The 16,013-nt window shown below is 40.4% G+C and overlaps 1 protein-coding gene across 1 annotated transcript in view; it reads right to left on the bottom strand.

The window, feature by feature from the left end:
* LOC108096982 (unconventional myosin-VIIa) overlaps positions 1 to 16,013 on the bottom strand; it is a 634,406-nt gene that overhangs the window by 561,577 nt on the left and 56,816 nt on the right.

Below are 16,013 nucleotides of genomic sequence, written 5' to 3'. Positions count from 1 at the left end.
AAAATTTTAACGTCATTCTTTTTTTATTTCACGAGCATGATTTTTACAACAATGGTAAAAAGAAAAATCATTAAAATCGGACAACTATATCATATAGCTGCCATAGTTACGATCGAAAAATCTATATAGAAACTAGCTGACCCGGCAGACGTTGTTTTGCCACCAGATCACTTTATAATTTCTGTACAAAATTTACTCAGTTCTAGACTGTATTATAAAGTCATCTGGAGCGCTGTGAACCATGAGGGAATATAAAAATAACAAAAGGCAAATATTATTTTTAAGTTATTATAATTGCGCCTGGAATAAAATGAATAAAGGGTATTATAATCACAACGTGCATTCACGCGATTGGCAAGTGCGCTTCCGGAATCCTCGCCGTCCATAAAGTAGATTTGTAAGAATTTCAGGCAGGCTCCGTTTTTCACTTTTTTTTCTCGTTTTCGTTTTTGGGCGAAAACGTACGTTTTCGTTTTAGGTGCTCCGGTTTTCACAAACTTTTTGTCATCGTTTCGTTATCGGAATTGTTCAAACAGCTGACTTTTTTTGGTCAAAAGTAAACAACGCGAAAAAATTACTTTTATATTTTCAATTGCCTGTTTTGAAGCCAAAAGAAGGCAGAAATTGATTTATTTAAGAAAATCGAGACATCTTAGATGCAACACATGTGTTTTTAAAATGTCTGACGATCGGTAAATTAAGTTGTCTTACTTACATTTTCAAAAATTTCAAATAAGCCTCCATCAGAAATCAGCTGTTTCCCACAATAAGGGGCTGCCACCTTTTTTGCAGCTTTCATTCCACTATTCTCAACCACTTTTTTACTGCACTTTTGGCATTTAAGAAACTAAATTAATCATATTTATTTATAAGAAGCTTATTTAACTATTCTTTACAAATATTTTTTTCTTCGTTTTCAATTTATAAGTATTTTTAAGTGGTTGTTTCGTTCCACTACAAATACGGCAGCATTGACGATAACTTTGGCAATAGATTTATCGAGCCTTTAGCAAAACGAAATTTGTTGTTGCCGACGGCAAATATTTTATGGATGAAATCAAGGTGGGGTCAGAAAATAATTATTTAAAAAATAAATACGAATTAGATTGACCTACTGATGATGTGAAATGAACATCAATAGACCAAGGAGTCAACTATTTTTTTCCTTTTGTAATTAAGAACCATTTTGATGTAGAAAAAGGCATTTACTTTTCATTTCGACAAAAAAAACTTGCCCGTTTTTGAAAACGAAAAAATCTTGTGAAAATGAAAACCGGAGCACCAATTTTCGTTTTTGAAAACGAAAACGAGAGAATCTTGTGAAAGTGAAAACCGGAGCCTGCCTGTTTATGTGGTTCGTTTGGCATTGGCAGCAGTGAGCCCATTTTATGATAAACTTGGCCTCTAATTTTGAATGTAGAATTGTAATTTGACCATTTTCATTAATATTTCGAACTATTTCTGTTGCTCCGAACGATGTCATTTGAAAGCATTAATTAAATGTTCGAATTGACTTCAGGAACACGTTAGAATTTGGATCCGTGCCGATAAGTAAGCCGTTAAATGGTTCAATTATTCAAAAAATTTCATCAAAATCGGCCCAGCCGTTTAGGAGGAGTTCAATAACTAACACACGTACAGAAGATTTCCCGTCACACAGGAACGCTGTCGAAATATTACATAAAACGAAGCCATTACCAAAACCCCAAAAACTTGACTTCACTTCAATACACCAAACTCACAAAAATTGAGTTAAAATGCTATGTTAGCATGTGTTTGTCAGTGTGATGAGGTAGTAACTCAGTTTATATGCGATTTTTGGTATGTCGAGTAGGACTTAAGGGGTTATATACCTTTTTGAGCGAAAAAAATGAGGGAACTTTGGATTTTTTTTCAGGTGTGTAGCAATTATTTTATGATACTGAGATTATTATTTATTGATGGTACATGTTTTTATAGACACAACAAACGTTTGTTCTTAAAAAATATAAATAACTTTCGAAGTTATGGCAATTCTCTCATAACCCTTTTTTTGTTATAGCGGCTTGCGGTGACCACGATGGAAGTCCAGCGGGTCAACTAAAATCAATAAACCAAAAAATTTTTATTAGTTTAGTATTATTTCTAGTTCGTCATTGAATTACTTCAAGAATATTTGGTTTTTTCTGCATACAGTAACAGTTTTTTCAAAAAATTGATTTTTCGAGCTCTAAAAATTTTATTAAAAATTTCTTATCTGCAAAATCGAAATTGCCGCATAAAAACTGATTCAATGACCGACTCGGCACAATCAATACGAATATTTAAAAAAAAAAATTGAAGAAGATCGATCAAATAGTTCTTGTGCAATCGCGGTCACAGCAAAGGTACTTTTGGAAAAAAACGACTTTGAGATAATCGCATTCAAAGTTTTACGTTGCGTTACAAAGAGTGACGAACCGCGCCTCAAAACGCTGTTTTCCTATCGAACTATTATTCGGATCTCTTCAAAATTTTGGGAAAATGTTCTCTAGGGGATATACTTTAGGATTCAGCTAAAAAAAAATTTTCGTTTTTTTGAAAAAAAAAAGGTATATAACCCCTTAAGAGGATGAAAAACAGATGTTGGCCGATTCTCAGACCTACTCGGTATAGCCGTTTCGGAGGGGTATGGTAAGGGGCCGACCATAAACCTCGTGACGCTAATTTTTGGCTTTTTTGACCCCCTCCCCCTATGTGTCGAATCACATATACAAATTACAACCTCCTTACAACAAAGCGTGACTCACTGATGAAAACCCCCACCCCCCCTAGGAGCGTTACGAGGGTTATGGCCGGCCCCTAACAAAAACTCCCTGCAGTTCTGGCTGTCCACTGATGACTCGTGATGACTCTCTTTCTTTCTCACTTTTATAATACGAATCGTTGCTTGCATCCGACGGCGGCCCGACTCCAAATTTGTCTTCGTTTTTCTTATTGCACTGTTGTCATTCTCCGTTAAAAACAAAAATTTGGGTTTCGATGGAAAATACGGCTGAGAGGCGCTTATGTATACTCTTTTGATGTTAAAGTTCTTCATATAATAATATTAGATATCTCTCCGGAGAGACTTAAATGGGCAATTGGGACCTTCCAACCATTTAAGTCACCTGGTCTGGATGGTATCTCTCCATCATTCCTGCAGCAGGGACTGGATCTACTCCTAACCCGCTTAAGGAGACTGATGCTAAGCAGCCTAGCAATTGGACACATCCCAAATGCGTGGCGTAGAGCTAGGGTGGTCTTTATCCCCAAAGCAGGGAAGAAAGGCATCACCAACCCAAAGTCCTTCAGACCTATCAGCTTAACTTCGTTTTGCCTTAAAACGTTGGAAAAGCTGGTAGACTATCATATTAGGAGCACAGTTCTTAAGGACTGTCCGCTGCAACCCACGCAGCACGCATTCAGGGCAGGTCGTTCAACTAACACTGCACTGTACCAACTTTGCACACCCTTGAAGGGGCAGTGGACAACAAAGTAGTTGCAATCTGCGCCTTTCTGGATATAGAGGAAGGCTTTGACAATGCGTCGCATGATGCCGTCTTAGCGGCCCTCGCCAGAAGGAATATAGACGCGACAACAAGAAGGTGGATTGGAGCTTTGTTAAGCTCCAGGCAGGCAATGGCGACCATTGGCAACAGCACAATGACCGTTGCCACAAGCAGAGGATGTCCGCAAGGTGGAGTCTTGTCTCCTTTACTGTGGAGCCTACTAGTAGATGAACTACTAAGGAAACTCGCCGATAGAGGAATACAATGCCAGGGCTATGCCGATGACATAGTAATAGTAGCCAAAGGGAAATTTGAAGAAACGCTTTGCGATATTGTCCAACTCGGACTCAAGATAACGCTAGACTGGTGCAGGGAAGTTGGGCTTAACCTCAACCCCGCAAAGACAGTCATTGTTCCTTTTACAAAGAAGTACAAACTACAGAAAATGAGACAAATCATGCTATTAGGTACTCCCGTAGAAATAAGGCGGGAAGATAAGTACCTCGGAAGTACCTTCGACAGTGGATAAGTGCCTCAGAGCTATCTTCACCTGTCGAAAAATTGCAGGGAAATCTTGGGGGACCTCACCCCAAATCATCAGATTGCTATACCTTATAATTGTGAGGCCAATATTCATATATGGTTCAGTAGCCTGGGGTAAAAGAGCTAGGCTCGTTACCGCACAGAAATAGCTCCGAAGGCATGCATATGTATGACAGGAGCAATGAAAACCTGCCCCACTGCGGCACTAGAAGTTCTCATGGAACTCACTCCGCTACACTGCGTAATAGAGTTACAGCGGAAGGCCACCCAACTAAGAATCACTTCTTGTGGTAATGGCGTGGTAGCGTGGTATACGGACGGGTCTCTAAGACACCAAGGCACTGGCCTTGGAGTAATAGGACCACGAATCAAGTACCATGAATCTTTAGGCCAATGCACCAGCATATTCCAAGCTGAAGTATGCGCCATAGGACGGTGTGCAGAGCTCAATATGAAGCGCGGGTACACAAACAAGGACATTGCGATCCTCTCGGACAGTCGACCGGCAATTACTGCACTCTGTAGTAATAGAATCACCTCGAAGCTGGTTCAAGAAGTTAGAACCAAGTTAAACCGTCTGGGCAGCAACAACAGCCTGTCACTAAGAAGGATTCCAGGACATAAAGACATATCCGGGAATGAACTAGCCGACAGGCTAGCAAAACTAGGGGCGGAACGACCCCTTAGGATCCGAGCCTTACTGTGGCATAGGCTGACACACAATAAAAGATTACCTAAAAAAGGAAGAAGTACATATGAGGCAAGCCTGCTGGGAAAACACCACAGGCCAAAGACAAGCCATATCGTCAATTATGATATGAAGAGGTTTAAAAAACTTTTACTACTAGGGAAGAGTTCACTTAGGATAGTTACCGGCTTACTAACCGGACATTGCAAACTAAAGAGACACCTATTTAATATAGGGATTGCAAACAGAAAAACATGCAGATTCTGTGATAGCGAGGATGAAACCTCCCTACACATAATATCAGATTGCCCAGCACTAAGTAGCCTGAGGAGCAGAACCCTCGGGTCCAGGTTCCTTACACTTGGGACCTCTGGAAGTATCGACCCGACAAAGCTCCTTAACCTTATCGAAGGAGCCGGGTTGATGGGTGCTTGCACTTAGAGCTGTTTAAATTTAGTAAGTTATGACACCAGTTTTGAAAATTTCTTAGGTCTGCTTGAAGGTTTAAATGACGGGAGTATTCATTATATTGCAGACACAGTTTTAAGTCATCCGCGTACAGAGGTACGCGGGAATGTGCTATAACCAATGGAAGACCATTAATGAACAGGGTAAAAAGTAATGGTCCCAGGTGGCTTCCTTGTGCTACATAAGAGGTAAGACTGAGGAGACTACTTTGAAAAGGACTATTTCAGCTGAAAGCCCTATCATGTCAAGTTTGCGTATCAAAAAGAAGTGATTTACAGAGTCAAATGCTTTACTGAAGTCTGTGTTAATGACATTAGTTTGAAAATGACTTTACCTGCGCTTCATAAATCCATGTTGGCATGGAGATATGACTGATCTACAAAGATGCTGCAAGTGAGCAGTTATTGCTCGTTTAAAATGCTTTGAAATTGCCCATAGTTTAGAAATACCTTTATAATTCCTTGCATCCGACTTGTTCCCCTTTTTGTGAAGGGGGACTCCTACCAAACAAGCGAAACTGACAAGTTTGTAGGGATAGGGTAAATAGCTTTAGAAGGGGTTTACACAGCTGATGCACTGTGTATTAAAGAACACAGCGGGAATTTTGTCAGGACCTGGGAAGTAAACTGGTGTAACACGTTGAAGATCCAAGAGAAGGGAGCTTTCGTTTAAACAGGGGCGAAATATTAAGTTCGACTTAGGTATGACGTATAAATATTGCTCACTTGAATGAGACACTGTGGAGTAAGTTGTTTGAAAGAATTGGGCAAACAGATCGGCTATTGCCTGACCAGTATTAGCCGTCATACTTTCAAACGAAATCGAAGGCCGAAAACAACATGATCTGCGCTTAGTCTTAACAAAATTATAAAACTGTTTGGGATCCCGTAAAAACTGGGACTTGCAACGGACTAAATAATTTTTGTAACACTGAGCGTTAAGCACGGTAAGCTCTTATGTATTTTCCAAAAACAGACTGACAACCTGAAACCTTTTATATCTATCTATCCATATACATACATATACATTGTGTTAGTTACACCACTTATAACTCAAGAACGGCTGAACAGAATTGGCTGAAAATTGGTAGGGAGGAATAGGACAAAGGATACTTTTTATTCCGTTCGACATACCAAAAATCGCATATAAACTGAGTTGTTACCTCATCACACTGACAAGCACACGCTACCGTAGCATTTTGACTCAACTTTTGTGATTTTGGTGAATTGAAGTGAAGTGAAGTTTTTTGTGATTTTGGTGAATTTAAGTGAAGTTGGGGTCAGTTAGCATTTTTACTAACCATTTACCTTTGGTGGTGCCCAAATCAATAAAACCGCTTAAATTTCGATTTAAATTACACTTATTTATTAAATTGGCACCAAGGCCTCAAATTTCACAAAGTTATTGTTTGTTGTAGAGTTGGCTTGGCAGGCAGACCGAATTGTCTGTACCTTTTTACAGCGATAAGGTATGTTGGCAGGCAGACCGACTTGTCTGTGCCTTTTTTGCAGCGAAAAGGTAGGTTAGCAGGCAGACCGATTTGTCTGTGCTTTAGACGAAAGTATATAACGCGAAGGAATAGGCAGGCGATCAGCGATCGTGCCTTCTGTAAGCGAGTACCAAATCGAACTATATAGCAGCTTGCCGTGGACTAAGGTCCAGGCAGCGATAAGCAAAGTGCAAAAGGGAGTTAGCAATGACAATTAAACAGTGTTGCCGAGCAGGGCAAATAGCAAAGCAAAGGCAAATATCGAGAATTTGGTTTACGTTAGGATTTGAAAATTAGTTATTTTATTTAGTTTGCGGCATGACCGAACATTCTCCCCCGTTGGAAGACCAAGGCTTTCAACCAGATCCAGCTTCGGCAGCACGCACAGCTTACGGACAGCCCTTCGAGTGATTCCAGCCACACGAGCAACTCCATCGGATCCAAAGATATCGTCGAATGGGAGAAGCGAGGACAACAGGCTGGAGGATGAAATTTGCTGCTTGGAATGCGGCCTCCAGTAGTCATCAGACAGGTTGCTCATCAGGAGGCATCTGATAAGCATCTGTGCGCCCATTTTGACATATTTGACGGCAAGACCAGAACGTCTTATACGGTGTGCAAATTTGTATACGAATCCAAAAGTGTGGGTCATTTTTGACAGGAATTCACGAGATTGCGTTTTAACGGTAAATCCACTTTGGTAGACTCGGGAGGAGTCTTCACAGGCAAACAAGATTCAGGCCAATCGTGCTGATTCTGGAGAAGAAACGCTGGGCCTCTGAGCCAAACGGCCGATTCCAGAAGCACACTCTGGGAAGCACCTCTTGAAAAAATGTGGGCTGGATTGCAGTCAGTCAAAACGAAGTCCCAATTCATGCCACTGGATAGCTCTTAAATTAAAGATATTTGATTAGTAACAAATTCTTGAAAGCGTGAATGTTCATAAATCATCGATGATAAAGCTTCAGCAGAAACGAAGAGCTTCATGTTGCGTACGTTCCGCATCAGTTGCGCTAGTAGCAAGGCAGTGCAGAACTCCAATTTGGAAACCATGAGAGTCTTCCAAGGTGCCACACGAGACTTTGAAAAAGTAGATGCACCTCTCCTTCGCCATCAGCATCTGGATCCAACGCAGGTCGAAGAAACGTCTTTTGCTGGGTCCGACCCATGCCAGATAGCAACTTCCGCCATGATGTGTTGAGTCCCTGGGGAACGCTCTCATCGTAAACCTGAGCAGTTGTGGATAACACCATTCTTTTACATGGCTTTGGAGAGACCTGTATGGAAGAAAAAGAAGAACGAAAAACATCCGCTGCAGGATTCCAGACCGAGCGTCTTGTCGCTGCCATCGTCAATCTTCAGGAATGTTCCTTTTTCCAAGTCAGGAGTTTGATCACGAACGTGGTTGATTTCGAGGACCTCTTGTGTTGATTGCCCTCCTGTAATCAGATCGTCGACGTCATCCATACGAGCAGCAACCAATTCACGATGCACAGCATGATCTTGTAATCCAGTTGCCTTGATAGAAGATGATCCACCTCCTGTTACGATCCAACCAAGCCTCGAATTTTGCAATAGGGGTAACCCAGCAGCTAACTTAATCTGCCCTACAGATAATAGTTCAAAAAACATGCTTGCGCCAATGAGAATATCTATACGCTGAGATTTATAAAATTCAGGATCAGCCAACTGAATATTCGAGGGAATTTTCCAGTCATCGGGCTTAACGTTCAAACTGGGTTGATTTTCGGAAATCGCTGGAGCAACAATATCAGATAGGCATGCAAAATAATCGGAGGTATGCGACTTTAATTTGATGCTGATAAAACGAGCATCTCCAAGACCAGCAGCTGTTACGGTAGACTTGGGTTTAGGCAGTTGCAACTGATGAGCGAGTCGGGAAGTCACAATGTGGACTTGTGATCCCGAGTCTAGCAACGTGCGGCATGGGATCCAAGCACCTGATTGACTTTGATCTCTTATAACTGCAGTTGCAAAGAAAACCATATCTGAATCCACATTCTGAGCAAGCAAAGGGGTAGAGGGGCTAGAGGCGATTGCGTTTGACGTATTTAGTTCCGCCACGGGAGCTCGCTGAACCTCGGTCGAAGGCTGAGAGCCAAGGTGCAATGGGCTATGATGCTTGGACCCTTTTCGCTTACGCAATTCAAAATTCAACATAACTTTTGTTGATATTGTTAGCTCCTCAAAATCGTCGCGAACCATGCTGCCGATTTCGTTAAAATCCAGCTCCTCAAGCCTGTCATGGACCTGGATAAATGTCGCCCTGCTCTCGTCCAGGCGTTGAACACAAAGATTCAGTTCTTCCTCACTCATTTCCTTGAGCTTCTCGACGGTCAGAGTCTTCTCAAACGCTTTAGCTTTAGAAAGCATAGGATCTGCCTTCAATTTGTAATGTGTTGCTCCCGCAACTGGAGCAGAAAGATTTATTTGGATTTTATTATTTCGGGAAACTATCAATTGCAAACTAATCAAGTCCCACTGTGCAATGATTGCGCCAAATTTATGCGTCTATTTTAATCTATATATATAAAAATGGAGACAAAAAATGTGCGCAATCGCATCACATGAAAACGGCTTGACCGATTTGGCTGAAAATTGGTATGGAGATAGCTTAGAACCAGAAGAAGGTTATAGCATAAGAAAACATTTGGGAAAACCTTCTGGAAAAGTCGCTAGCGGCTCAACAGATGTACACAATATTGTATGTAAAAAAAGATCATAGCTGCGTTGATATTGTGTATCGATGAAGTCGGTAAAAAATATTTAAACAAAAAAATCGAACGAGCTTAAACAATTTGAAATAATGCCTGCTGTTAGACGAATAAGACTTGGACGGCTTTCGCGCAATTTAATAAATAGTCAGAATTTCCGTAATAGTCGGACGCAACAGAAACGTGCAGAAATAAATGCATCGACACGTGCCCGAATGGCACAGCTTCGCGCTGCACAAACCCCACCTCAAGCCCGACAAAATAATAGAGGAAAACGAACCACAAATGAAAACTTGAATCGCGCTGCATTCGCATACAATTCTGAAACACCCTACAAAGATCATAGCTGCGGTGTTATTGGTTCATTGTCTGTCGTATGTCAGCATTGCAATGCACTGAAGTTTCGATTGGAAACCCTCGGCTTATGCTGTGCAGGTGGCAAAATTAAATTGCCCGTTTTGGCTCATCTACCAGAGCCATTGTATTCGCTACTGTATGGAAATTCATATTCAGCCCAATCAAAAAGTTTCCTAAAGCTTGCACAAAAATATAACGGATGCTTTCAAATGACGTCATTTGGAGCCGAGGTTGTTCATTAACCAGGCTACAATCCAAGTTATAAGGTAATGGCGTCTCTCTTTTATCAAAATGAACAACTCCAATTTTTTTAAAATTGCATCCCAACATTCAGATTCAAGGGCAAATTCACCACCGAGCGGGCGCTTTGTTACCACCACAAAACAAAGACCATAAGTTCCTTCAGATCTATTTCATTTGTGATTCGGCAGTTGAACTAAATCACCGCTGTGCAATTTTTACTGCAACTAAACGTGAAATTATCGAACAATTACAAAATCTTCTCCATGAGCATAATGAATTGGTCAGATTGTTCAAAACGGCATTGGATATAATCAAAGAATATAGAATATCAAGATGTTGCATCCCATACAAAAAATTTTTCGTTTCTGTTTCGAGCTTCATGATGCGGTCGGCCGGGGTAAAAAGGGAAAATCTAAAAATAGAAACACGACGAACTGCTGCTTTCGGCTTTCGTCTTCGTTTTTAATATTCGTCGTGTTCCCAAATTGGGAATTTGTTCACAGCTGGCAATTTTCAGTTTATCGGGCTTTATACACTTTACAATAGTAGAAGGGTATATCAGACTTGTAAAGCATTATTATTTTATTTTCTTTAATTTTCATTTAAATCATAATTTTTCGTTTATAATAATTAAATTAAAGAATTCATAGGTGCAATATTAATAATGTTCCTTATTCAGATAATTGTGTCGTTAAATTTTCACACATGCGCGTGTACATACGCGTGTTAGGGTATTTTGCTGCTCACCATGATACAATTATACAAGGTAGTCCACTCGGCTTGCCGAAGTCGTTCGGTTTTGGTCCCTTATTTTCAGTGCGTGCCTGCTTGTCAAACTGAAGCACAATGTAGCCGTTTCACTCACACTTACTTGACAAAGTTAAATTAGGGGACTATGGATTTTGCCGAGTGGACTACCTTGTATAATTGTATCAGGCTGTTCACCACTTGCATGAACGCAAAAAAAATTATAAAAACAAAAAATTAAAAAAAAAAAAATGTAAAAATAAAATAATTAATTAATTCACACAAAAAAAAGAAAAAAAAACAATTTATGATATGGCTGGGCTCGGCGGGGATACGAACCCGGGCCTTCATGTACACGAAGCATAGCATCTACCACAACACCACCGGCCTTCATGAAGCGCGGCGAACTAATTGAGTATATGGTCTTAGCTGCCTTTAAAAGTGCAAAGTCATGTGGGTCTCCATATCAAGACCCACCATAGAACGGTTTTTTTGAGGTCATGCAACATCTTGATATTCTATAGTCTTTGATATAATGCATTATGACGAACACAAAATCATTATCAGCGCTGACAAAATACCCACTGGTAGCCATGCACGACAATTTAATGCTCCCACTATCAATGAAGTCGCAGTGGTGATTGTTGGCGAGAATGTGGAATCACGCGATATTGTTCTTAAGCGTCGGGATGATGGCTAATTGCTGCGAATTTATGAGACTTATCGGTCATATGATGCTCTTCAATACCCGTTGATGTTCTGTCGTGGAGAAGATGGTTATCACTTCAACATAAAGATGGTTAATCCAATGACAGGTTTGTTTACAAGTCATCACTTCTTTTTGATTCTACAACTAAGTTTGAATTAAAATTTTAGGAGAAGAAACGAATAAGAAGGTCAGCTCTATGAATTGTTATGCGTATCGATTGATGATTCGACTAGATGTTGACAATCATCTGTTAAGATATCGCCGTTTGTTTCAACAGTACTGTGTCGACATGTACGTCAAAGTACATCCACTTGCGTGACGCCATCGCTACTGAAGGTCACGCGGCCAACATCGGTTGTTTGACCATTCTCCCAGCTACTTATGTTGGAAGCCCGCGCCATATGCATGAGTATGCTCAAGATGTGATGACGTATGTCCGGAATTACGGGCGCCCGGATTTATTCATCACGTTCACGTGCAATCCGAAATGGCCCGAAATTACCAATCTGTTGCTTCCAGGACAAACATCCAGCGATCGACCTGACATCACTGCACGAGTATTCAAGCAAAAGATCACAGTACTTATGGATAACATTGTGAAGCAGAAGGTTTTTGGCGCAGTTCGTTGTTGGATGTACTCCGTTGAGTGGCAAAAGCGTGGCTTACCACATGCGCACATTCTGCTCGGGATGTTCGACAAGATCCGACCAGATCATATTGATTCGATTATTTCCGCCGAAATTCCAGATAAACAAACTGATCCCGAGCTGCATTCCATTGTGACAACGAGCATGATCCATGGACCTTGTGGTGTCCACAACCCAGAATCAGTATGCATGGAAAACGGAAACGAAAACGGTTATATGAAATCGTGAAATTGGGGCGAGAAAAAGTTCGCCGGGTCCGCTATATATATATATATATATATATATATATATATATATATATATATACAGGGTGCGCCATCTCGAGCTTCGGTATAGAAACACTGAATAGCTTTGACGTTTGTGAAGCGATTGGCTTGTGTAGGTACGTTTTGGAAACGTCAATTCAGTACAATTTGAACCATGATAAACTTAACACCAAAATAACGTATCGAAGTATTGACTTTGTTTATCGAAAATGGGCGTTCAATAGTGAAAATGCAGCGTGCGTATCGACGAAAGTACGGAGGCAATATCGACTGGCTGCCGCGTTCGCCGGATTTGACCCCGCCGGACTTCTTATTGTGGGGCTATCTAAAAAGCAAAGTATACATAAGCAAGCCAAAGACCATCACAGAGCTCAAAGAGAGTATTCGCACCGAAATGGCCAATAAATCGGCCGATATGCTTGAGATCCATGACTTTCTCAAGCATGCCCGAAAAAGGACATTTTTTGCCATCAAGAACAAAGGTAGTCACTTAGTCGATATTGTGTTCAAAAACTAACTTAAATGAATTGTAAAGGATCAATCTAAATAAACATAAAACATTTTGCATGAATTTTTTTTTTTTTTTCTAAAGGTATTCAAAATTTTCATACCGAAGCTCGAGATGGTGCACCCTGTATATATACATATATATAGGCACTGAACCCGCGAACCGAAAACGTTTTGTCGCCGCTGTAAAAACGTTTAAAGCGGGAACGACGGCACAAAGAGGACACGAAAATTCACTTACGATGCGCAGGGGCGGGTGAGTGCGAGGGTCTAGCGGAGTTACAGCTTGCGCTTATGTGCACAAAGCTACGACAGTATGTATCTGCGCGATCACCAACTTTAAACAGAACAAAATAATAAAATTATTTGTTCGATTTTTCGAATTTTTATTGTTTCACTATCACGTCGGGGTCACCAAAAATGTTGGGGTCAGTAAGCTTTTTTACCTTTACCTTTGATGGTGCCCAAATAAATAAAACCGCACAAATTTCGATTTAAATTGCACTTTTTTTTTTATTAAATTGGCACCAAGGCCTCAAATTTCACAAAGTTATTGTTTGTTGTAGAGTTGGTTTGGCAGGCAGACCGAATTGTCTGTACCTTTTTACAGCGATAAGGTAGGTTAGCAGGCAGACCGATTTGTCTGTGCTTTAGACGAAAGTATATAACGCGAAGGAATAGGCAGGCGATTAGCGATCGTGCCTTCTGTAAGCGAGTACCAAATCGAACTATATAGCAGCTTGCCGTGGACTACGGGCCAGGCAGCGATAAGCAAAGTGCAAAAGGGAGTTAGCAATGAACAGTGTTACCGCGCAGGGCAAATAGCAAAACAAAGGCAAATATTGAGAATTTGGTTTACGTTAGGATTTGAAAATTAGTGATTGGAGTTAGGCTGCGGCATGACCGAACAGTGAAGTTGTATTAATAATTCCGCGACCAAGACGATCGAATCTTTCCCGGCAAAGCCGTAGTTCAAGAAGACTACAAAATACTGCAAATGAAAGAACTGAAGGACACAAAACATTGCACGTGAACAGCGCGGCGTAAGTGTGGGTGGACTTCGTGCTTCTCAATCAGAAGAACAAAGTGAGGGAACCCGTATCACGGCTGGGTTGGACAATGCAGAATCGTCGAGCTTACAACAGAGGTCAAGAATAGATTCGACATACCAAAAATCGTATATAAAGTGAGTTACTACCTCATCACACTGACAAACACACGCCAGCATAGCATTTTAACTCAATTTTTGTGATTTTGGTGAATTGAAGTGAAGTCAAGTTTTTTGGGGTTTTGGTAATGGCTTCGTTTTATGTAAAATTTCGACAGCGTTCCTGTGTGACGGGAAATCTTCTGTACGTGTGTTAGTTATTGAACTCCTCCTAAACGGCTGGGCCGATTTTGATGAAATTTTTTGTGTGTATTCTAGGGGTTTTGAGGATGGTTTAGATTCACAATATGTTAAAAATAATATTTATTATTTTTGAGGTGTTTAATGTTTTAATAATTTTATTTTTTCTCTTATACATTACAAACTTAGTAGGTAACTATACAAAAGTCTAGAACTGAGTAAATTATGTACAGAAATGATCAAATCATGTTTGGCAGACGACGTTGTTGGAACATAGGCCGTAGTACAGTGAATGTTAGAAGAGTACTTCGCCATCTGGTGGCGAAACGGAGTTCGCCGGGGTTTGCTAGTCTAATACACCTCAGGGAAATAAGTATACCTTCTGTCAAAAAAGTACCGGGACTGGGTTAATAACACTCACATTTTCTATTTATTCATCTAAATTTATTTTGTCGCCTTCAAAGTAGTCCCCATTAGAGGCAATACACATATGCCAGCGATTCTTCCAGTCTTCGAAACATTTTTTATAAGCGTTTTCCGGGATAGCCTTCAACTCCCGTGCCGAATTTTGTTTAATGTCTTCAGTGGTGCTAAAACGGGTTCCACGAAGCGGCAACTTGAGTCGAGGAAACAAATTGAAGTCGCACGGAGCTAAATCTGGCGAATACGGAGCTTGTTCGATGGTATTTATCGAGTTTTTGACCTTGTATTCGTTGACAATGGTAGCTCTTTTGGAACAAGCCGTGCAGCGACTCGTTTCATACCCAAACGGTCAGTCAAAATGGTACGAATTGACTCGTGAGAGATGTTCAGGACTTGTGCTATATTTCGTAAGCTGACATGATGATTTTCAAAAATAAATTCCTTCACTGCATCGATGTTAGTGTCGGTGAGAGAGGTGCATGGTCGTCCCGAACGAGGCATGTCTTCGACAATCTCACGACCCTCTTGGAATGCTTTGTACCACTCAAAAGCACGTGTTCTCGATAAAACTGCATCACTATAAGCCTTCTGCAACATTTTTAACGCGTCAGTACAAGAAATTTTGTTCGCAACACAAAATTTAAGACAAATTCTTTGTTCAATATAGTTGTTCATTATAAAATTCGGCAAGCAATCAGAACATAGACTGACGTAACCAGCGACTGTAAACAAACTACTTCACAGATCGCGATCAAACTTTACTTAGTAATGCAGAACAGTGTTACCAACATAACAAAAAAAAATTTCCGAAATCGGTTTAGCACAGGCGTTTTAATTAATCCAGTCCCGGTACTTTTTTGACAGAAGGTATGTACAAAAATATACCAGCGTGGTTTGAATGAAGAGTGGAAGTCTTTTGTTACAGCTATTTTCCAAAAGTTAACAGGGCAGGACTTTTTTGTGGTTTTGGTGATAGCTTCGTTTTATGTAATATTTCGACAGCGTTCCCATGTGACGGGAAATCTTCTGTAAAAATCTTCTGTACGTGTATTAGTCATTGAACTCTTCCTAAACGGCTGGACCGATTTGGATGAAATTTTTTGTGTGTATTCCAGGGGGTTGAGGATGGTTTAGATTCACAATATGTTAAAAAAATATTTATCATTTTTGAGGTTTTTAATGTTTTAATAATTTTATTTTTCCGCTTATACATTGCAAACTCAATCATAAATACACATAAGTCTAGAACTGAGTAAATTTTGTACAAAAATTAAAAAGTCATGTTCGGTAGACGACGTTCTTGGAACATAGGTCTTAGTGCAGTGAATGCCAGG

This window comes from Drosophila ficusphila, unplaced genomic scaffold (genome assembly GCF_018152265.1).
Source record: "Drosophila ficusphila isolate 14025-0441.05 unplaced genomic scaffold, ASM1815226v1 contig_2, whole genome shotgun sequence".
NCBI classification, from domain to species: Eukaryota; Metazoa; Arthropoda; class Insecta; order Diptera; family Drosophilidae; genus Drosophila; species Drosophila ficusphila.
This window is presented reverse-complemented; position numbering and strand designations above follow the sequence as displayed.